This window comes from Acanthochromis polyacanthus, chromosome 15, assembly GCF_021347895.1.
Source record: "Acanthochromis polyacanthus isolate Apoly-LR-REF ecotype Palm Island chromosome 15, KAUST_Apoly_ChrSc, whole genome shotgun sequence".
Lineage (NCBI taxonomy): Eukaryota > Metazoa > Chordata > Actinopteri > Pomacentridae > Acanthochromis > Acanthochromis polyacanthus.
The window spans coordinates 19,978,119-20,001,848 of NC_067127.1; the positions used below are offsets into that span (position 1 = coordinate 19,978,119).

At 40.5% G+C, this 23,730-nt stretch overlaps 1 long non-coding RNA gene across 17 annotated transcripts in view; it reads left to right on the plus strand.

Moving 5' to 3' along the window:
• The window catches only part of LOC127537468 (uncharacterized), a 46,642-nt gene that overhangs the window by 797 nt on the left and 22,115 nt on the right, over positions 1-23,730 (plus strand). For 4 of the 17 annotated variants that reach the window (XR_007947126.1, XR_007947123.1, XR_007947125.1 and 1 more), the window contains exons 2-3: positions 261-369; positions 498-617. This is a non-coding gene — a long non-coding RNA (uncharacterized LOC127537468). Of the gene's footprint in view, positions 1-260; positions 370-497; positions 618-1,610; positions 2,135-2,437; positions 2,668-5,423; positions 7,080-12,492; positions 12,694-13,289; positions 14,193-15,563; positions 16,368-20,109; positions 20,413-21,069; positions 21,179-21,306; positions 21,427-22,421; positions 22,940-23,248; positions 23,495-23,730 lie in introns of those variants that run through there. The other 13 variants (XR_007947120.1, XR_007947119.1, XR_007947110.1 and 10 more) reach the window with 12 other exon arrangements.

Consider the following 23,730-nt stretch of genomic DNA (forward strand, 5'->3'; position numbering starts at 1 on the left):
CCACAGTGACAATGTCACAGTTCAGGGTGACCGAGCCCCAACAGAGATGAAGCCAGAGACGACGACCAGCCTCTGAGGAGAAGAAAGAACAACTTTATTGAGACTTTACCGGATGCACTGATAATTTAAATGTGCTTAAGAAAGAATGATCCAACAGACACTGCAGGGATTTAGCATGTAGCACATCACAGTCTGACAAAATGTAGTGATGTCAGAATCAATTGAAAAATACATCTGTATCTCTTTTTTTTGTTTTAAAGAACTGGTGCTTCAACGACATCAAGCAGATTCAGACAGGATGGACCAGAGATGACGGGAGGCAGATCCAGGACTAGTGCATGACTCGAGAGACCGTGCAATTAACACAAGGTAAGTTTATCAAATAAACTGACTAATTAGAAACTTAATGTTAATATGAGTATGTGAAGTAATTTAGCTCAGATGTAATTATTTATCTCTGAGTCAATTAAAGTTTTCTCTCTTTTTGCTGTCTTTAGAGCCATCTCTCCAAGACCCCCGATCTTATGAAAGATCAGATCAAGAAAGCAGACAAGGAACAGCCCATGAAGTGAATCCAGATTATGGCAGAGGGGACGATTATTACAGTGACGCAAAAGGTGATACAAAGACTAAATCTGATACTATTGTGTTTATTGTGTTTGTATACTGACAGTCAATAGAAACTTTGAGGCAGAAATGTACGCAGAATTCTACTTGTAGGGGGGTTGTAATTATTCATTGTGGATTTACTGATGATCTAGTGCCCTGGTAGTTGAGATAATGATGAGTTGTCATTTTGTCATGATTCATTGCACATGGGTTGGTCACTTTGCAAAAGTCAACCAAATACACACCAAGCAATACTCAGTGAGTATCTGCACAATTTGAGAATGGGTTTTGAAGGCCTATATAAAGGCCCAAAAGAGGCCACCATTGTTAGTCCAGTGAACAGCATCATGCTGCGTCTATCACATGAACAACGTCTCCGGGCACTGGGTATGGTGGAGGCCGGTTTGAGCTACAGTGATGTAGCCAGGCGTATGGGCTGTTCCCAACCCACAATCAGAAGCCTGGTCCAAAGCATGCGCCAAACTCCCCAAGTTCATTGCTTATACAGATAAAGTCATTGAGAAGACACTGTCATGTTGCAGTGAGAGCTCCAGATGATGTATACATCACAGCACAGGTCTAATTCCAGTCAAACTCTATGATATCCTGATATTTTGTTATTACACCAAATGAAAAGGTGACTTTGAACACTAAAATGCACCATCTTGAGTCCGTTGGTGCAGTTAACCTTTGTAATGTCTCTAAGTTCTGTTAGTTGTTCATCTCCCACCTGCCTCTCCCTCAGAGTTTCCATCTGAATTTTCAGAGTTCTTCACTGATTTTATCTCAGTACAGACAGAGTCATGATAACAGGTGACTTAAATATCCATGCAGACGCTGTGAATGACAGCTTCAACTGCAGTTAGCTCATTGTTAGACTCAGTTTTTCTCAAAATGTTCATTTTCCAGCCCAGGCTGCTGGAGGATTTCCTTCTCTCCTCTCCTCTTTGTCTTCATACAGTTAGATGTATGTCACTGACTTTGTGTTTTGTCCTCTGCAGGTTTCTCTGGATCTGGAGCTGCATGTTTCTGATCTGCTGTTATCGGCCTCAGTGACCTCCAAAGTCTTCATGTTCTCTCCTTCCTCTCTACCCTCAACCCAGCCAGAAGTTATTTTTTAAATTTCCCAACAACTTTTTTTCCTCCACACGGGCACCGCATGCTTGATCTGATCATACTGCAAAAAGAGAGATCCTCAAATAAAAAACAAAAGAACACAATAGAACTGTATCTGTTTGTTTAAAAGTGTAACATAATGCACCCTTCCTTTTATATTTATTTTTGGAGAGCATGTGTTATGGTTCTCAAACTAAATCAGTTTTAAAAATGTGCTTTCAAACCACTGGTTTCTCACAAACACCTGGACTCCATCTTAAAGCTGCACAGCATTTGAACATACTGCTGGTTGTGTGTTTACTTGGAGTAAATACACTAAAGTTAACCGTTTGTATCTGAAGTTCAGTCATAATGTGCACCAACTAGTGTCTGTTGTGGTTGACAATAAAGTGGCTATTCTGTTCTATTCTGATTAATCTCTGCTCATGCTGCATCCTTGTCCTAGATGACAGGACGCATTCAGTCCCTGGATGTGTTCCAGGCAGAAAAGTGAGTTTTTGTTACAATAGGAGGAGCAGTTTAAGTGCTTCGGTCCTGTAGATTGTTTCAGAATGAAAACTGCAGATTTGAAGTCCTCAGTGTGTGTGTGGTCAGTCATTAGAGATGCTCCCATCCTGAGCTGTGCAACATAACCAACTGTTATGCATTGTTGCCTGTTTTGGTTCTCCCTTGTGTCGTATGCTGTTTACTACAGTTCAACACTTTCATTTAGCAGACGCTTTTATCCAAAGCGGCGCATCTGAAGTAGATACAGCACACAGTTGATGCCCCTGAACACATCATCAGTGATGCTTCCTGGACTGTTTCGGCACTGTTTCAACATCACACTCCGTCACCCAGGACCATAGATATACATAGAAAGGCTAGATGGCTGATGGGATTTTCGCCGGCGTCGTCACCGGTCGGCCATCTTACCTAGGGGGACTTTTCCGGAGCGCTCTGTAGTAGTGGATGGAAGGCGAGCGACCTACACAAACAAAAATACACTTAATTTGCTGAATTCTTGACGGATTTACAAACGGTTTGGTTTATTAAAAACCTCATTAACGTGGCTATGATTGCGCAGACCTGTTGAAATTGCAGTTTTTCTTTTCGAAAATCGCTGCATAGTTGTGTGTTTGTTACAGCCATTTGCAAGGCTGCAATCTGGGAGTTTCAATTATGTCATTTATGTCTAAATGACAATTTGTGTGGATGCAGTTGGATATTAGCTAGCAAAGAAACAAGAGGTTGTGAATGAGACATGTGAGCCACTTGGACTATTACAAAGTAACCTGGACTTAGTTCTATACAGGTGGGAAAGGCATAATTACTCATTCGTTTTAACATGATTTCCAAGCTGTTTCATTAGTGAAATATATCCTAGATTTAGATTCATTGTGATACAGTAAGGCTGGCTTTGTGTTTGCAAAAATACCCCCCTACAGTGCAAGATGCCACACTTTTGTGCAGCATATGGATGCTCAAATGAACGTTCCTTCAAAACAAGAGCCTGTGGAATCACCTTTTACTCGTAAGAAATGACTTGAGGGACATATTTAGGATAATTGTTACTAACTTAGTGGATTTGTACTTATATAATACAAGTTATTTTGACCCTGACGTTTTAGAAATGTTTCTACCATTTGTTTACATAATAATAATCACTGAATATTTCTTTTTCACATTTCTTTTAACATGTTACTGTTATTTAGGTTTCATAATGGCATTCAAGCATAGGCTACATGAATTACCCCAACAATATCAGAATTTAGCTCAGTATGTTTGTCCTTACCATTAATGTTAAAGGTAAGAAGGGCGTAAAATGTTGTCAATAATTCATATATCTTGGTATCTTCTCATGTTTTTAAGGTTTCCCCAAAACACAGAGAAGAGGAGGCAATGCGAACTCGCTCTAAGAAGGGACGGTTTTGCTGCATCAAAAAACTGCAAACTGTGCAGCGAACATTTCAGGAGTGAGGATTTTGACAGGACAGGGCAGACTGTCCGGCTTAAGCGCACCTGTTAATAAAAGAAACCTTGATGTCATGTTACTGAATGTGTTTATTTAAAAATGTATAATAAAATATATGTAGGGGAGAACAGGTAAGATGAAGGAACCATCCCTTTGATCTTTAAAACTATACACATGAGTTGTCACGAGACCCTAAAATGAGAACGCAAACATCATTTCCAACTGGCTGTGGAATTCTTTGACTTTTGTGGTAGAATTATTTTTATGCTAAAGCAAATGGACCCAGGTCTAAACTTATACATTATGCATGTCAGTGATATTCAATGTATAGAACTATGTGAATCATTAGGAAAAGCTCATTCTGAATCATTAAATTAATTAGGTTTTATCAAAACGATGGCCATGGGGCAAGATGAACCAAAAGCCTTGGGGTAAATTGAACCAATATGAATCACAATTCATGTAATGTACATACACTATTTGTTGAGTTTAAGTTTAAAATATCATGTGGGTCAACTTACCCCTTTATATTTAATATATGTATTAATTAGAAATATAAAATATCAAACTATTAAATGTTTAACATAAACACTGACGATTTAATTTCACTGTGTGTATGTGTGCAGCTATGGCAGGTAATGCTCTATCTACTTTTTTAATTTGATATGAAAGTCCATGGTTATAATTATCCGTAAATATGCAATAACATAACTACATCTCTGGCGTTTATAACAAATCAAACCGTTTAAAAATCGGTTGAAAATTCAGCAAGCTATGGTTAATGAAATAGTACATGCTCCATAGGCATTAATGTTATCAGCGAGCCAGCAGCCCCTAGGTAAGATGGCCGCCGCGTAGCGACGTCAGCCCTCATTGGCTCACAGCGTTTGTAAGCTATCTAGCCTTTCTATGTATATCTATGCCAGGCGTAAACTAACCGTGACGTCACCCGTTGGTTTCAACGCCGAGAAAATGAAGCCTGGATTTTGCTACTTCCTGGTCGCCGTTTTGGATTTTTTTGGAGCCAGGGACGTAAAAAGCGTCATCAAACAGGCTGGACCGGAGAGCTAAGGAGCTGGGCCTCTCTATCTTTAGTTCAGTGCAGTCTAAGATAGCAAATGTAGTTGGGAAGTCCTGTTTAAAGTTGTCAGGCATGTTCTGTGAAATTATATCTCTGTGTGGCCAAATGGGCAGGTGGCCAAGTCGGTCATACATGCAGTCTACCCAGGAGTGTATTACAGTGCTGACACTCTGTAGTCGAATTTGAAACCTATATGCTAAGTCCTTGTGGTCAAAATTTTGTCTCAACTTCATCAGTGTGAGTAAAAACTGGGTGCTTAAGGGCATGTTTTGGGCCTCGATGTCTACCACTTTATATGTCAGGGGAATCTGTGTTTGTGGTGCAGTGGGGTCATTTGGCACTTTAAAAAAGTCACACAAGCTGTTAAACTGTTCATATGTGAATCCAGTGCAGTACTGGAAATAACCAGGCACATGACTTTGGTTCAAAGACTCTGGAGTTAATATCAGTGCATTTTTAAATTTCCCTTCAAGTAACTTGAGCTGGCGTTTTTTTTCTTCAAGTTCCGTCTTCAAATTTATCATTTCCTTCTTTTGTTGTTCGAGTCTCTCCTTTAGAGTTTTCAGCTCCTCTTCTTGGTGGCCTGTATTGTTGTGTGCCTCTGTAAATGCAAATATGAAAGAAAAAAACATTCAGTTAATGACATAATTTTCTCTTTCACAGCTCCCTCTAGTTGAAAAAGCTTCAGAGTCACCACCAGCAAAACAAGCTTGTGAATTTCCAGATTTTCCCTTACCCCCTCATCCGTCAAATTTCACTACAGTGATGAATAAATATGAAACAAAGATGTACAGTAAAATCTCCATCACTTTGCCACAATCCATTGCCCTGGAGCATGACACCAGACAACAGGAAACAAACAACACCTTGCACGGTCTGACCGGCTTACGTCCACTTGTTTCAAAAGAATTTGCTCAAGAAAATCAAACTATGAAAGCCTAGCAGCCACCATTAAGACCACAGCCACTGGGCAGACAAGCGCTATGAAAAGAGGGATACGTCTTGAGCCCACAGCAGCAAAGTACTACTGTGAGATCACAGGAAATGCAGTGCTCCCATGTGGATTTGTGGTAAATCCTCATGCTCCTCACCTTGGCACTTCACCAGACAGGAAGGTCACTGAGATAGGGGACAGCAGAGGTCACGGCCTTTTGGAGATCAAGTGTCAATCAAAAGGAGAGCTACAAAGATTGTCCTTATCTCGTGAAACATGCAGATGGTAGCTACAAGCTAAAGGAGAGCCACACATATCACTACCAAATAACAGGACAGTTGGGACTCACAGGCATGCCATGCTGTGATTTCTTTGTGATGTGCTCAAAAGACTATCACCTGCAGCGCATTCATTTTGATGCAGCAAAATGGGGTGATATGAAAAACAAATTAGACCTGTTTTTCTTTGAGTACTTCCTCAGCAGATGCCAACAGTAATGACAAAAACAACAAAATAAAGCAAACACACCCTTTGTTAAACTCTTACTGTTATGGCTGTTGTTGCTTTCAAAAAACACAAGACGTCCAAAACAGTCCGATTCGTCTTTTGAGGAGGAGGTTTACGACTCACTAATTTAAAAAGCACACACGGAGATCTATTATGATTCAAAAAACAAGTTTGAGATTTATTTTCGTTAACACAACTTAGGTATTCTCCGTTGTTGACTTTCTAGAAATACAAAAATAACGTAATTTTAGTGGTTGATAAACTGTCTCACTCCTCACTCCTTCAACACAAAAAGCAGAGCCCTCCAAGCGACAGCTGACCGCTCTCCCTTAATCAAGGGAGTGGGATGGCTCAACAAGTAGGAGGCAGGTGAGCAGTTAATCATAATCACAATTAGCAAAATGATCAAAATTATTCAAATAATCAATCATCAATTAATAGAAATAGGCTCCAACACTTACCATTGTTAGTTTCTGTGACACTGAGATGAGATGCTTCGTCAGTTGAATTCAAGGTGGAGGCTTCAGCATCCTGTTCATCATATCTGATTCTGTGAAAACACAGTTGTTAGAGTTTAAGTTACGATGCTTTTTGTTATTACTTATTAATACATTTCAATTAAATACTGTGGAAATTTAATTTTACTTATATTTGTAAAAAAATATATTGTATCATTGATGAGCGGTTGGTGAGGGTAGGGTGTGGGCATTAAGGCTCGGTTAACAGTGACTTTTCTGTGATATTTTACTGTTTTATTTGTGTTCTTGGTGTTGTACCACTATATGACTGCTATTTTAAATGACCAAAATAAAATGCATTAAAAAAGTCTGACAATCCCAAATACTTACAATAAAATGCAGTCACATTTAACTATTTGACGCAGGGATTTTGATTAGTCTCATACAATTGCACTGCACTAAATAACACAAACCTTTTTGCTGGAGGATTTCTGCTTCCTCCTTGATGTTCCCTCCTCGAGAAAGAAGACAGAGCAGCCACAGGATTTGTGAATTCAGTTGTAGGGCGTCCGTCCACAAAAGGCTTAAAGATACAAGTATGTCAGAAGTTGTCTCTATATATCAACAGTTCTATTTTGCTCAAATAATACACAGTAGCTCAAGTTTTAAGAGAAGTAACCTTCCACTGAGACGTCTTTCTTTGCTAATGTTATCTGACCTAACACACAGAGCTACGGTTAGCTAATGTTAGCTAGCAACTTACCTTAGAACAGACGTAGGTGTTCTGATTGATTATTTTTCTCAAATAATACACAGTAGCTCAGGTTTTAAGAGAAGTAACCTTCCATTGAGACGTCTTTCTTTGCTAATGTTATCTGACCTAACACACAGAGCGGTTAGCTAATGTTAGCTAGCAACTTACCTTACAACAGGATTATTGATTTTGGAGGGATTTCGCTGATCATGCGGTCTCCCACACTGCTTAATTCACACGCGGCACCTTTCTTCTTGTGTCTTTGGCTTGGGGAATGCAAAAAAATCAACACCACCCTCCAAGCTTTGCGGATAACGAGTGTCGGACTTGCAAATACCATACGCACACCGCTTCAGCATATTGTCTTGTGCTGAAAGCTTGACAGACCTCTCGTGCCTAGTTACAGTTGCTAAGGTAGGATTGGACAGTCGCCATTTGTGGGAGGGACTTAGCGAAGGGTCAATTGCACGACACAGTAACTGGCAGTATTTATAGGGTTAACTCAGTTTAGTTTTCTCGTTGCGCCAGCAGAGTGCGCTGTAGCGCTGCAGATCTCTTCTTTTACTTTTTTTTAAGGCAGAAACTACAGAAAGACGTATTTCTATCGGATCGGGTTGAGCTGGTAACTTCTCTAAAAAGTTTAGTTGCAGGCATTTTTTCCTTGGAGTTTTAGCACTGTGGAGACTTTTCCCGCTGAGAGAGCAGAGATAAACCGCTGAGTGATATCTTTCTTATGTTTTTCCGTTGGATTAAGCTCCGGTGAGTCCACTTTTATCTTGCACTAGCTTAGCATGCTAGCGAATTTCACCAGAGGTGATGTTACGGGCGACGCTGAAGTTAGCTTCCGATTCGGCAGCTTCCGATTCGGCACTTAAGGGAAAAGTTAAGGGGAAATGAAATGAACGTACGGTGCGACAGTTTATCCACTGATTATCTGTTTTTTTCGACACTTCTTGATGTGTAAACATTTTATACATTTGGGTAAGACATTAACTATGCCTGACAAGAGCTATTGTATTTGTAAAACTTGTATTTTATTTGTGAAAACGTTTAAGGGGATATTTCACCGTTTTTGCTTTATAACCAGTCCTTATTAGACCAGGTCCAGATTGAAAACCACTGTACCTACACTCCTCAAATCTGTACTCGACTATTCTACAGAGCCTGTAGATTCATAAAAACATAGTCTCTGATTTGTGAAAACTTTATTCTATTTGTGAAAATGCAATAAAGGCACATTTCACTGTTTTTTCAGCATATAGACCACATTAGACCAGGTCCAGGTCGAGAACCGCTACACCTAGACTCTTCAAATCTGGACTGAATTATTCTACAGAGCCTGTAGATTCATAAAAACATAGTCTCTGATTTGTGAAAACTTTATTCTATTTGTGAAAATGCAATAAAGGCACATTTTACTGTTTTTTTCTCATCCAGACCACATTAGACCAGGTCCAGGTCGAGAACCGCTACACCTAGACTCTTCAAATCTGGACTGAATTATTCTACAGAGCCTGTAGATTCATAAAAACATAGTCTCTGATTTGTGAAAACTTTATTCTATTTGTGAAAATGCAATAAAGGCACATTTCACAGTTTTTTCAGCATATAGATCACATTAGACCAGGTCCAGGTCGAGAACCGCTACACCTAGACTCTTCAAATCTGGACTGAATTATTCTACAGAGCCTGTAGATTCATAAAAACATAGTCTCTGATTTGTGAAAACTTTATTCTATTTGTGAAAATGCAATAAAGGCACATTTCACTGTTTTTTCAGCATATAGACCACATTAGACCAGGTCCAGGTCGAGAACCGCTACACCTAGACTCTTCAAATCTGGACTGAATTATTCTACAGAGCCTGTAGATTCATAAAAACATCGTCTCTGATTTGTGAAAACTTTATTCTATTTGTGAAAATGCAATAAAGGCACATTTCACTGTTTTTTTCTCATCCAGACCACATTAGACCAGGTCCAGGTCGAGAACCGCTACACCTAGACTCTTCAAATCTGGACTGAATTATTCTACAGAGCCTGTAAATTCATAAAAACATAGTCTCTGATTTGTGAAAACTTTATTCTATTTGTGAAAATGCAATAAAGGCACATTTCACTGTTTTTTCAGCATATAGACCACATTAGACCAGGTCCAGGTCGAGAACCGCTACACCTAGACTCTTCAAATCTGGACTGAATTATTCTACAGAGCCTGTAGATTCATAAAAACATAGTCTCTGATTTGTGAAAACTTTATTCTATTTGTGAAAATGCAATAAAGGCACATTTCACTGTTTTTTTCTCATCCAGACCACATTAGACCAGGTCTAGGTCGAGAACCGCTACACTTAGACTCCTCAAATCTGGACTCGATTAATCTATAGAGCTTAAACATTCATGAAAATGCCGTTTCTGTTATGAAACGGACGGAGTGTGAACCCAAGCAGCAGGCGGACAGACAGGCAGGTTTTTTTTAATCATAAAACAGAACACAAACACTCTCCACGAGGGAGGCACGGAAACTAAACAAACGGGGCTAAACTAAAACGTAACTGAGGGCGACGTGGTGGAAAGATGACTCACACAATGTCCGGGGAATCGGGAGACGAGGTGGGGGAAAAAGCTGAGAGAGCCGGTGACAAGGATATGGCGAGAACCGAGGAGCAGGCAGACCAGTAGCAGACGAAGGAGGGGTGCAGAGCGGGGGGAGTAGTGACGAGTTCCGAGGTGAGGAGGGAAGAGGGAGCCAGCAAGATAACCCACAGGGTGATTGAATCCAAACAGCAATGTGTGCACAACTGAGTTCCACATGCAATGCAATGGCCCAGCATTGAGCTGTGGGAAGAGCCAGGCTTTTAAGCTGTGCTGATTATTGATCACCAGCAGCTGGGCTCCTTCACAGCCGTTGGTAATTAGGAGAGCCAGAGCACAGGAGTGAGGAGGGGGCGTGACAGTTTCTGATTTGTGAAATCTTTATTTTTTAATTCAATTCTTTGTCATTTGTCATTTTGGTACGTCTCTCCATCTCATTTGTGAGAAACATGAAGAATTCTTCTTTCTCACTTTAAAACAAAAGTAGAAAAGTTATGTTTACTTCTTATGAAACATTAAACACATAATATACGCAGATTGGTCAAGTGGCAAATATACACCCAAAATCTCTGATTTGCTGTTACCTTTCCTCCATCGTGTTCCCATGTTCCACTGCTCCCACAGCTTCTGTCACTGTCATTTTTCTCACCTCTTGAAGAGCCTGTACTGTTGCCTGTGTTAGAACCACTTTAGCTGTTAGTGTGCTTATTTTTCATCTGAACAATATGAACACATACACGGTAAACCTTTTCTATCAGTACCCAAAACACTTAGGAATATTTGATAATTAATTTGGTAGTATTTTTCTAACATCTGCTATTATTTCATACCCTGCTCATGTTTTCCTGGCCAGCAGCTGTCCTAACTGTGTTCCTTCCTTTGCACCTGACCTTCTACTTACCTGCAGACATGATCCTAATCCTAGCCCACAATACAAAGTTTATGTAAACCTGCAAATCATGTTTAACATAGACATACTTCACAAAAAGGAAATTAATTCAGGTTCGATAGGTTTACTATTATTTATAAAGGTGTGCTATATGTACATCAATAGCATACCAGGATAAAATTATTTATTATAATGAGTAAGGCTGCTACCCCTTTTTTTTTTTTTCCAGATTCTGCCTTCCTGCAACATTCAAGGTTTTCCATTATCTTACTGTCTGCCTTACTGCCTTCTCTGTTTCCCCTCTGTTCCATATTCCTGCATGTCTCTCACTTCAATCAATGGATTTGTTGTTGGCATATTTAGCTTTTCTCTTTTTTCCATTACTTGTAACTACCAACACAAACATACCAACTACCAACACTGAAAGATAACAACAAATAACAGAAATATGTGTACTTCACAGAACAAAGAAGTACACATCTTTTGAGGTTAAATAAGTACCAACACTTCTCTTAATTATACTATACACAAGAAATAGTAATACTGCTATTCCTGTATTTATGTGTTCATTAATGTAAGTCAGCCAGCTGTTGGCCTACCTCTGACAGCATTACATTCAGGATATATTTGATCCTGTCCAAGGACACCATGGTGTTGACTTCGGAAGATAGGGTGTCACAGCTGTCAAGAAGGTCTGACAGGTACCTCACAATTCTGTCCAGCTGCATATCATCATCAAAGATGATTGGGACCCGCTGATCTTTAAAAGAAAATTGAGGCTTCTCATCACTGGAAAGAATGGCCTGAAAAATATGGATTATGGAAATAATGAAACATGTATATATGTAATATTTAGTTCTTTTCTATTCTTCTTTGCTCAAATAAACATACATATTTGCAAAGACCCATGTTTCCACAATTTTGTTGTAGTCTTGCACATATTAGAGTGGTGTACTTGGCAGAAAACATAGTTTTAATCAAAAAAGGAAGCATCTCTAATTCCATTAATCCATAACTGGTACATAGGTGTTTAAAATATCGCATTGCTGTATATCATAGTGATACTTTCATTCTGTTATTCATGTAGATGAAAATCTTTTTTTAAAAGAAACAATCGGAGACAGACAATGATTGTGTCTTGTGATATGTTTGTTGAAAATATGGACAATTCTGTGATGTGTTTACTGAAAGCTAATGCTATCGAGTTAATCCATTTACACAGCTTTGTGTTGTGTTTTCTGTTATCACTCAATTCATGCTTCAGAAATAGAGAAATATTAACTGTACAGTGAGTGGAGAGATTTAGATTGTAATTGTAAACTACTGCTGTATGCAGGTTGGTTTTTTATACTGGTTGAAGTGGGGGGGCTGCACAGTGGAATAATGGTTAGCACTTTGCCTTGCAGCAAGAAGATCCCGGGGTGGGCCTAGGATCTTTCTGCATGGAGTTTGCATGTTCTCCCTGTGCATGTGTGGGTTTTCTCCGGGCACTCCAGCTTCCTCCCACAGTCCAAAAATATGCTGAGGTTAATTGGTTACTACTCTGAATTGCCCGTAGGTGTGAATCTGATTGTGATTGTCTGTCTGTATATGTAGCCCTGCAACAGACTGGTGACCTGTCCAGGGTGTCCCCTGCCTTCGCCTGAGTCAGCTGGGATAGACTCCAGCACCCCCCGCGACCTTAGTGAGGATAAAGTGGTGTATAGAGAATGGATGGATGGTTGAAGTGGATGCCGAACAGCGAGCCAGGTTCCAGTGAGCTTCGTAAAGTGAGGAGCGGATCAACACGCGTGGAGGGTGTGAGACCTGGACTCTGCTTTGTTGTGCGGCAAGGGGAATTCGACAATTCACTTAATTTCTTGTGACAGATTTCATGTGGCTTTTAACTGTCGTAGTCCAGATGTTTTTGAGCTGGTTTATGGTTAATATCTGTAATTTCAGGGCATATTCACATGGATTAAAAAAAGCTGGCACTAAAGCTAATGCATTCTGTCTGAAGAGCAATTGAACTAAAAATTAACTATTTGGTTTTATTATTTAATCATACAGGTCTCAATTGTCAGTTGAAATGACTCATTTGGCAGATTTGTTGAGCTAGGTTCTAACAAAAAAAATTAGATTCATCATTGCCCATATTGTATTTGGAGATTTATTTCAGAAATGGTTAATCGCCCACAGAAAAATATAGTTTATATATTAATCAAAAGCTAGAATTACATCAAATTTACAGTTAAGTCTTATTTTTAAATCCCTTGAAGCCCATTGATTGTAAGCTCCAGTATGAGCTCTGTAGAATGCTGCCACATGACCCCAGCCCGGTTTATGACAACGACGAGCTGGTTGTTGTCATTTTTAAGAACATGACTATGTACTATGCATTTGTCTCATTTCAGGTAAATGCAGAGTTCAAGAGATTGACAACGTTTCCGCTCCAGTCCTGTTTCTTCTCTCAGCTGGACATTTTGTCTGACAAACTTCTAACCTTGTATCAGAAGAGGGGAGGACGAATTGGAAAGAAGCTGAAGCAGCTGATGGAACACACGACAGACGTAAGAGGAGAGAGAAGTGGTTTTAACCCATAAGAAGCCAGGCATATGTTTTTCCTTTTAGAAAAGTGATGGGGGAAATAACGGAATAAAGAGACTTCGATTAAGACATTTCTGCAGTCCATGTAGAATCCCAGCGTCCAGTCTGTAAAATGGTGCTTTTGGTGTTAAAGGAGACATTATGCAACATCAACTTTTTAGAGCTTTTACCAATGTTATGACATTGTTCCCTCATCAGAACATATCTGAAGTGCTGTTTCACTTCATTCACTCTGTTTTCAGTAATCCTGTTTCTTCTACTGCTGAAGTGCTCCAATCTGTACTTACATATACAGAATTATATTGTCATAAATGAAACACAAAACTGTCTTCTACATTTTTGAATTCCATAATCCATCAGCAGACCTTTTTCTGAGCAGTTCTGTGCTCCAAAATGTTCATCACAGCGTCATTCCCACTGTTGGCTGCAGAGTTTATTTAGACTTGAAGATGTAACTGAAGCTAGAGCTAGTTAATCTGCTGTGGTTGGTTGAATCTTCCTGTCACTTTCTAAGAGGATGACCAGTAGGAAAAGATGGCTAGAAGTAGACGGCGTGTGTTTTTGTGCATAGAACTGTATGATTTAGGAATGGTACTGAGATCTGTTCAGCATCCAGGGAAGAAGATGTCAGTTCTGGGAGGGAGTGTGTTTTGAAGGCATTATGCGTCTACTTCAACGAAGACCCTGACAGCCTGATTAAAGAGCATGTGGTGAGTATAATATTCATGGTTGCATATAATGGAAACATCTTTCAAGTATTAAAAGGTAGTGTATGTAGCAGCATGCTCTCTTAATGATTAAAAAAGGCAGTACAGTCACAATTCAACCCGGGTTACCTAAAGCTGCATGTCGAGAACTCACGCTGATTCTTACCTACTTTCAGTGAAACATTGCAGGTAAAGATCAATTTGAAACTTTTACTGTAAGTTTCTGGCTTATAGAAATGGAAATTCCTGATGGAGATTTTAGATATTATTATTTAGTCTTTGAATAAACTAGTTATTACAGAAAAATGTAATTTCACTTCATTTTTGGGGGTAAAAACTCAATAAATCAGGTTTTAGAATTAGAAGTCAATTTAAAAAAACACCACACACAAGTTCAAAATATTAAAGTACAAGACTGGAAAATGTGGTGTCTGTAGGTTTCTACTTGAAACACTAAAGCAACTTTTTTGCTGAAACTATGCATCTGACATTTTAATAGTACTGTCTACTGTTCCAGTCCATTTTTGCCATTTTACTGTATATTTGTGTTATTAGCAGGTTTGCGCTCCAAAACAGTGTGTGCTGTTGCTCGTGGTCACACATGAACAGCAATCTGGATTTTTCTGAGCGGGTATGAAGAGCCCATATTTGGTGGATGTGGATGGAGTTTTCATGTTTTGCTCCACTTAGAGAGCAGATATTGTTCCTAGTGTGTGAGAAAATGCATTTTGAGAAAACAGCCTTTGAATTTACATCATGTCAAATATTTTTGTGAATTAAGCAATGTTTCAGTTATTAATAGTAAAATCAATATTTGATTTGAACTAGGCCTCTGTCAAGATAACACAATTTGAAGTTTGAAAAATGTTGCAATAAACAATAATACTGAAGACCATTTTAAGGCACTGAAGTTGTAACTCTGACATAAAAATGACAGTAAACCGTATTCTAAATTTACTTAACCTTACCTTTAATAAGACAAGTTGCAATAAACATGAAGCACAATGAAACACCATCAACTTAAGTAGAAAAGCTCAAATATTACAAAAATAACAAATGCCAGTGTACAAAATAAATATTGAGCCCCAAAAATATATATTTTTAATCTGTCATTTAATGAACAACAAAGGTCGGAAACGTCACTCTGTGGTGTAAGCAGTAAAATGTTTGAGAGCCAATTAGTTGTGCAGATTTTTCTTCTACCTCTATTTAGATTCCATAAACTTGTGAATGTTCCTTGGAGATTTATTTACACGACCCGTTTGTCCCACTTGTTCCAGCCGTTACTATTTACCACACCATGCATCACTCCAACTTTTTCATATGTGGCATCCAGAAGTCGTTAAAGTGTACTGACTTTTTATATCATTGTAGGGAAACAGCAAAGCCATCTTTGTGGACTACGCAGAAGACACCACTGTGGGAATCTTCACTGCAAAACAACATGAGGCCCAGTCCAAAGCAGATGACATCGGAATCATCCTGGAAGGCCAAATAGTCCTCCAAGAACTGGACAATGTTCCACTGGCCCTCCTCTTTGGACTCCTGTATGCCCTAAACATGGACTATCTCCTCAGCAGAAGTACGTTTTTTGAAGTGGTCCAAATGGTGATCATGGAGCTTGATGGGGGCAGCCTTTCCAAAAAAGCTCAGGTCCTGAAAAACGGACTTCTTGAATACTGGTTTATGATGTTTGATGTTTCCATTTTGCACTGGCCTTTGGGCCTCATGTTGTCTTGCAGTGTTTGTTTAAAAAAAGTTGCTATTGATAGGTTTATGCAATTGTTATTCAAGTGTTTCACTTAACTGTGTTTAAAAAAAAAAAGACAAGGTCGGTCTGGATGGTCAGACTGTCTTTGTTCACATGTTTATTTCTTGTGGCTGTAAGTCACTCCATATTTGAATGTAATCCTAATCCTACCTAATAGTTGTGAAGTATACTGGCTGAACACTTGGTTCATATTGTCTTAACAGAGATGCAAACTTGACATTTTAAAGGTTTTAACCATGTTATCTGAGGTCCCCAAAGGAGTGTTTTGAAGCCTCAATTATGCATATGTGCGCTTTAAGTTGAATGTGGAAGGAGCACATTTCTGTAGATTAAATGCATTGTTTGAGATGAAATATTTCACTGTTAAAACAGGTAAGAAATATTAAATCAGCCTGTTTGATGATTGAGTGCTGTGTTTTGATTGCTTTGTAGGTCAACACAAATATAGCTTCAGCAGAAGTCATTTAGGTTGCATCAGTAGAACTGTATCATATATAGAATATAAAATTTGATCATGCATTGTAGATTAAAACAAATGAAACGCCAACAAGATGACATAAACACATGTCTGATACAAATGCTTGATGCATGTATAACATGGGTCAAGAACGAAAATGAAACATGATTTGACTAAAGGATTTTAACGTGAAATAATAATGCATATATTAATAGCATATATTAATCGTGGGGATATTGGTTGAATATGTGTTCAAACCAAAGCACAACATAATTTCACGCAACCGCTGTCGGTAATTTTTTATGCAAATCCAGCGACGTTTTTGTTTCAGTGCAGTGTGCATCATTTAAGCCATAGCAACAGAAGGCAAGAAGGCCTGCCGAACTTTGAACTTTCCCATTTCCATTTGGATCGTCAACATGAAGGTAAGAAAATTATGTTTATGCTTTTCTCATCAGCTGATCTTCTCTGAACACTGTGTTTTGCTGTATAACCGTACAGGGGAATGTGCTGATAAAACTGTTAGTTTGTTTAGCATGGAAAGATCGGTGGAAAATGGTCCATTTCTCATAAAATGCTCCAAATATGATCAGTTGTGTGTGAAGCATTGAAGGTCCTCGGAGCCTCTTTCAAGTTTCCGATCAGAACTTCAGTTTTATAAATTGATATTTGTTATTTCACATTGTTCGAAAATTAGACGATTTTTTCCGTGCACGTTAAGGACTAAAAATGGGTAAATAATGGTGTCAAAAAGTTTCAGAAACAAGATGATAATTGAGCTTCGTTTTATAAAATGCTCTAAATATAATCCCACAATCACTGAAGGTCCTCGGAGCCTCTTTTTAAACTTTCTGAAGCAAAATTCTGTTTATTTTATTGTGGATATTCATTTCAATGTGCTGAGAGCAGTAAAATGATTTGTGTGTTAGCTAACTGAGAAAACGTCAAAGATCTGTATTTTATAAATGGTTGTTTGTTCTTTTACGATGTTTGACCGTAAAATTAGACTTTTTGTTTCAAGAAATATTTCATTTTTTAGTGTATATTGAGTGAAAAACAGTGTAAAAAAATCTGTATAATTTGGCTTCAAAAAATTAAAAAGCAATATGGCGACTGGGCTATTTTTCATACAATGCTCCAAATTGGTAACCATGGAGACGATGGAACTGTTCGGCTATGTTCACACTGCAGGCTCAAGTGACCCAAATCGGATTTTTTTTTTTTTGCTCCTATGCGACCTGTATCTGATCTTTTCATGACAGTCTGAACGACACAGATCCGAGTTTTATTACCTCCGCCATGAAAATACAATACAATACTTCAATTTCTAAATCGTGCATAAATGTATGTGAATACAATGTTCCATGGGAATGTCAATATCCTTGGCGGAGGTCTGCGCTCTCCGAGTGCTTTTCTAGTTGGAAATGTGAACGAACTCGCCAAAAAAAATCTCTGTACATTGGGGGTTGAAATCAAATGGTAAATGATTTCAAAATGGTTATTTTACAGATTTGTCCTGTTTTCATCAATTACAGAAAAAATCACCCCCCGCGACCCTAGTGAGGATAAAGCGGTGTATAGAGAACGGATGGATCTAGTAAAAATAATATTCATGCACATTTTGACTGTAAAGACATTTTTAAAAAATACTTAACTAATGCCTAAATCAACAGACTGTAATTTTCTTGTTATTTCAGTGTTTTGCTATATTGTTGATTAAAAATAGTGGAATACTGCATTGATCAAGTGAAAATAACACTAAATATCTGTATTAATACTTTTAAAATTAATTAGAAATACAACAAAATAATAATAATAATAATTTGTTATCTAGTATTACAGACAATTTAAAACATTTGTGACGTTGCAGAGCTGTGTGGGTTTTTAGTCTCTGCTGACTAAAGACAAACAAAGTGAGGATTTTAGTTGAGAAGTTTTCATTCTGGATCAGTCCCTGAGCAGAAATGTGAAGCATCTTCCTGAAACCCTGAAGCTGGAGTCGATCAGAGACTCAGGGTGCAGCAACATGTTCCCCTCTGAGTTCCTCTGAGGTTCTCCTGAGCGTCCCTCTTTGAGCAGCTTCACCTCTTTGCTCCAGTTTCCTGAGAGTCTGTGTTGAAATGTTGTTTTTGTTTCTGTTTCCAGCGGACTTCGGACTTCTCGCGAGACTCCAGGTGTAGTACACCCTCACCCTCACCTCCACCCTCACCCTCACCTTCACCTACACCCTCACCCTCACCCTCACCTCCACCTCCACCTCCACCCACACCTCCACCATGCTCTCCCCCTCCCTCCAAGCGTCCTCGCTTGTCTTCCCCCCTCTCTACTCTCTCCCCTACCTCCCCCTGGAGGTCGTCGTCCATGCTTTCCCCCCTGGCTTCCCCCTTCTTTCCCTCCTCTTCCTCCCCCTCTTCCTCTTCCTCCTCCTCTTCCTCCATGCTTTCCCCCCTCGCTTCCCCCTTCTTTCCCTCTTTCTCCCCCTCTTCCTCCTCCTCTTCCTCCCCCTCTTCCTCTTCCTCCATGCTTTCCCCCTCGCTTCCCCCTTCTTTCCCTCTTTCTCCCCCTCTTCCTCCTCCTCTTCCTCCCCTCTTCCTCTTCCTCCCCTTCTTCCTCCCCTTCTTCCTCTTCCTCTTCCTTCCCCTCTTCCTCCTCCCGCCCTCCCTCCAAGCGTCCTCGCTCTTCTTCCCTCTCTCCTCTCTCCTCTACCTCCCCCTCTCGCTCTGCTTTTTCTCCAGTCCCTCCTTCCATCTCTCCTCCTCCCTCTCCTTCACCTCCTCTTCGCCTGTACCACCCTCTCTCCCCTCCTACTCCCCTCCTACTCCCCCTCCTACTCTCCCTCTCACTCTCCCTCTCGCTCTTCTTCTCCTTCACCTCCTCCCACATTCTCCCCTCTCTCCTCCCCCTCTTCCTCCTACTCTCCCTCTCCTCTTCCCTCATTCTCCCCTCTCTCCTCCCCCTCCTCCTCCCCCTCCTACTCTCCCTTTCCTCTTCCCTCATTCTCCCCTCTCTCCTCCCCCTCCTCCTCCCCCTCCCCCTCCTACTCTCCCCTCTCTTCTCTTCCCACATTCTCCCCTCTCTCCTCCCCCTCCTACTCCCCCTCTCGCTCTTCTTCTCCTTCACCTCCACCTTCACCTCCACCTTCACCTCCACCTTCACCTTCACCTCCACCTTCACCTTCACCTTCACCTCCACCTTCACCTTCACCTTCACCTCCACCTTCACCTTCAACTCCACCTCCACCTCCACCCTCCCATTCATCTTCATCCGGGAGATGGGAGAGAGAGGGGGAGGGAGGAAAAAAGAATGAGAAGATCAGGAGAAGATCAGGAGGAGGAGAGGTTCTCGTCCTCCTCCTGATCTTCTCACTCTTCTCTCAGGAGGAGGGGTTCTCCTCCTCCTCCTGATCTTCTCACTCTTCTTTTTCTCCCTCCCCTTCTCTCTGCTATCTCCCCCTCCTTCTAATCTCACCCTTCTTTTTGGGGAGAAAAAGAAGGGTGAGAAGATCAGGAGGAGAGGGAGTAGATCGGAGAGAGAGGGGAAGGGAGGGGAGCCCTCCCCCTCTCTGTCCTTTCTCCTCCTCCTCCTCCTTCTGATCTCACCCTTCTTTCTGGGGAGAAAAAGAAGGGTGAGAAGATCAGGAGGAGAGGGAGTAGATCGGAGAGAGAGGGGAAGGGAGGGGGGCCCTCCCCCTCTCTGTCCTTTCTCCTCCTCCTCCTCCTTCTGATCTCACCCTTCTTTTTCTCCCTCCCCTTCTCTCTCCTATCTCCTCCTCCTCTCTGTCCTATCTATCTATCTTTCTTCGGGGGTTGCCTACATTCTTCTTCCCCTCCAAGTTTTTCTGTTGAGGGACCTCCTGACAAACATACAGATTGGTGACAAACATGCAGGAGGTCCCTCTTAGCATTTTTTTACTAACCAGTGTGTGAGTTTCTCTCCCCAGATACCTCCTGCCTTACCTAAGAGGGCTGCTGGACTTGCTGCCAGCCAACCTCCAGGTAAGAAGGTTCACAAACCTTTCATTTTATTAAATTTACCCTGTTTTATTTTAAGCATTTTAGCTACGTGTGATTTTCTGAATGGGATCTGGTCAGATTTTATTTGAATGAATCTCTTGTGATTATGTCTGATCAGATCTATTCCAACTTTATTTGAATGAATTATCTTCGATTGTATTTTGTGTGATTCTGTCTGAGCTCGGTTCTTGTCGGTGGGACTCTGGTCAGGGTGCCCGTCAGAGGTGTGGGCGGATCTGGGGGGGATTGTGGGAAACCTCCTGTGGTGCCCCCCTTACAGTGAAGCTCCGCTCTGTCAGAAGGTGAACAGGATGCAGACGGCATGTCACAGAGAAGCAACATGTGCATCTGTATCCCACCCTGGACCCACAGTGGAGTCCACAGTGACAATGTCACAGTTCAGGGTGACCGAGCCCCAACAGAGATGAAGCCAGAGACGACGACCAGCCTCTGAGGAGAAGAAAGAACAACTTTATTGAGACTTTACCGGATGCACTGATAATTTAAATGTGCTTAAGAAAGAATGATCCAACAGACACTGCAGGGATTTAGCATGTAGCACATCACAGTCTGACAAAATGTAGTGATGTCAGAATCAATTGAAAAATACATCTGTATCTCTCTTTTTTTGTTTTAAAGAACTGGTGCTTCAACGACATCAAGCAGATTCAGACAGGATGGACCAGAGATGACGGGAGGCAGATCCAGGACTAGTGCATGACTCGAGAGACCGTGCAATTAACACAAGGTAAGTTTATCAAATAAACTGGCTAATTAGAAACTTAATGTTAATATGAGTATGTGAAGTAATTTAGCTCAGATGTAATTATTTATCTCTGAGTCAATTAAAGTTTTCTCTTCTTTTGCTGTCTTTAGAGCCATCTCTCCAAGACCCCCGATCTTATGAAAGATCAGATCAAGAAAGCAGACAAGGAACAGCCCATGAAGTGAATCCAGATTATGGCAGAGGGGACGATTATTACAGTGACGCAAAAGGTGATACAAAGACTAAATCTAATACTATTGTGTTTATTGTGTTTGTATACTGACAGTCAATAGAAACTTTGAGGCAGAAATGTACGCAGAATTCTACTTGTAGGGGGGTTGTAATTATTCATTGTGGATTTACTGATGATCTAGTGCCCTGGTAGTTGAGATAATGATGAGTTGTCATTTTGTCATGATTCATTGCACATGGGTTGGTCACTTTGCAAAAGTGAACCAAATACACACCAAGCAATACTCAGTGAGTATCTGCACAATTTGAGAATGGGTTTTGAAGGCCTATATAAAGGCCCAAAAAAGGCCACCATTGTTAGTGCAGTGAACAGCATCATGCCGCGTCTATCACATGAACAACGTCTCCGGGCACTGGGTATGGTGGAGGCCGGTTTGAGCTACAGTGATGTAGCCAGGCGTATGGGCTGTTCCCAACCCACAATCAGAAGCCTGGTCCAAAGCATGCGCCAAACTCCCCAAATTCATTGCTTATACAGATAAAGTCATTGAGAAGACACTGTCATGTTGCAGTGAGAGCTCCAGATGATGTATACATCACAGCACAGGTCTAATTTCAGTCAAACTCTATGATATCCTGATATTTTTGTTATTACACCAAATGAAAAGGTGACTTTGAACACTAAAATGCACCATCTCTGAGTCCGTTGGTGCAGTTAACCTTTGTAATGTCTCTAAGTTCTGTTAGTTGTTCATCTCCCACCTGCCTCTCCCTCAGAGTTTCTATCTGAATTTTCAGAGTTCTTCACTGATTTTATCTCAGTACAGACAGAGTCATGATAACAGGTGACTTAAATATCCATGCAGACGCTGTGAATGACAGCTTCAACTGCAGTTAGCTCATTGTTAGACTCAGTTTTTCTCAAAATGTTCATTTTCCAGCCCAGGCTGCTGGAGGATTTCCTTCTCTCCTCTCCTCTTTGTCTTCATACAGTTAGATGTATGTCACTGACTTTGTGTTTTGTCCTCTGCAGGTTTCTCTGGATCTGGAGCTGCATGTTTCTGATCTGCTGTTATCGGCCTCAGTGACCTCCAAAGTCTTCATGTTCTCTCCTTCCTCTCTACCCTCAACCCAGCCAGAAGTTTTTTTTTAAATTTCCCAACAACTTTTTTTCCTCCACACGGGCACCGCATGCTTGATCTGATCATACAGCAAAAAGAGAGATCCTCAAATAAAAAACAAAAGAACACAATAGAACTGTATCTGTTTGTTTAAAAGTGTAACATAATGCACCCTTCCTTTTATATTTATTTTTGGAGAGCATGTGTTATGGTTCTCAAACTAAATCAGTTTTAAAAATGTGCTTTCAAAACACTGGTTTCTCACAAACACCTGGACTCCATCTTAAAGCTGCACAGCATTTGAACATACTGCTGGTTGTGAGTTTACTTGGAGTAAATACACTAAAGTTAACCGTTTGTATCTGAAGTTCAGTCATAATGTGCACCAACTAGTGTCTGTTGTGGTTGACAATAAAGTGGCTATTCTGTTCTATTCTGATTGATCCCTGCTCATGCTGCATCCTTGTCCTAGATGACAGGACGCATTCAGTCCCTGGATGTGTTCCAGGCAGAAAAGTGAGTTTTTGTTACAATAGGAGGAGCAGTTTAAGTGCTTCGGTCCTGTAGATTGTTTCAGAATGAAAACTGCAGATTTGAAATCCTCAGCGTGTGTGTGGTCAGTCTTTAGAGATGCTCCCATCCTGAGCTGTGCAACATAACCAACTGTTATGCATTGTTGCCTGTTTTGGTTCTCCCTTGTGTCGTATGCTGTTCACGACAGTTCAACACTTTCATTTAGCAGACGCTTTTATCCAAAGCGGCGCATCTGAAGTAGATACAGCACACAGTTGATGCCCCTGAACACATCATCAGTGATGCTTCCTGGACTGTTTCGGCACTGTTTCAACATCACACTCCGTCACCCAGGACCATAGATATACATAGAAAGGCTAGATGGCTGATGGGATTTTCGCCGGCGTCGTCACCGGTCGGCCATCTTACCTCGGGGGACTTTTCCGGAGCGCTCTGTCGTAGTGGATGGAAGGTGAGCGACCTACACAAACAAAAATACACTTAATTTGCTGAATTCTTGACGGATTTACAAATGGTTTGGTTTATTAAAAACCTCATTAACGTGGCTATGATTGCGCAGACCTGTTGAAATTGCAGTTTTTCTTTTCGAAAATCGCTGCATAGTTGTGTGTTTGTTACAGCCATTTGCAAGGCTGCAATCTGGGAGTTTCAATTATGTCATTTATGTCTAAATGACAATTTGTGTGG